This window comes from Magnolia sinica, chromosome 5, assembly GCF_029962835.1.
Source record: "Magnolia sinica isolate HGM2019 chromosome 5, MsV1, whole genome shotgun sequence".
In the NCBI taxonomy this organism is placed as follows: Eukaryota; Viridiplantae; Streptophyta; class Magnoliopsida; order Magnoliales; family Magnoliaceae; genus Magnolia; species Magnolia sinica.
The window spans coordinates 90,888,073-90,888,826 of record NC_080577.1 but is presented as its reverse complement, the minus strand read 5'-3'; positions in this window follow the sequence as shown (position 1 = coordinate 90,888,826).

Genomic DNA, 754 nt, shown 5'->3' with positions numbered 1-754 from the left:
AATAATAACTAGAAGAACACCATCACAAAATCTACTATAATAAAAAACTTTGAGTACAATGCATATGAAAGGAAAATACAAGATAATGAAAATAACAGAAACTCTAGAAGCTCGACTGCACACTCCAACTGCGGCGAGGCTATGGTTGCGTCTTAGCGTCACCTGCCAGCATCAATCGTACATAAGCTTATAGAAAGCTTAGAGGGTAGTGTAAGTGTGTGCGTAGTATGAACATGCTCAGAATGCAATGCCAGAGTAATGAAGAATAATGTCGATGGGTACATGAATGCAATCAGCCGTACCAAGGCTATGCAGTACAAGATATGAATGCTATCGGCCATATCAAGACCATGTGATGCAAGATGCAACTCAAGCATGCCAATCCTCATCCAAATCCTCATACAGCTCAGCAAATATCAGTACAGTTCTCATTCTGGATAATCATCACGGTTTTATACACACCAAATGGCATTGCCTCTTTCCCAGGCGCACAGTCCAAGTGAGCATAAGAAACCTCACTATCCTCCTGGTCAATAGTCTATCAATATCTACCTGGCATGTCGATAGCGAACCCATTCATGAGCTGGTCAAACTCAGCCTAATAATTCCCCCTACCCTCGGGCGAGTAAGGTCACACCCCTTTCCAACCGACCACGACACAGTGAGAGACGCGACCTCTTGGTATTCGGCTCTTATGTGCTCATGTATCCACTTGGTCTCAACGTTAGAGTCATCCTCTGGTACCATCGGGTTT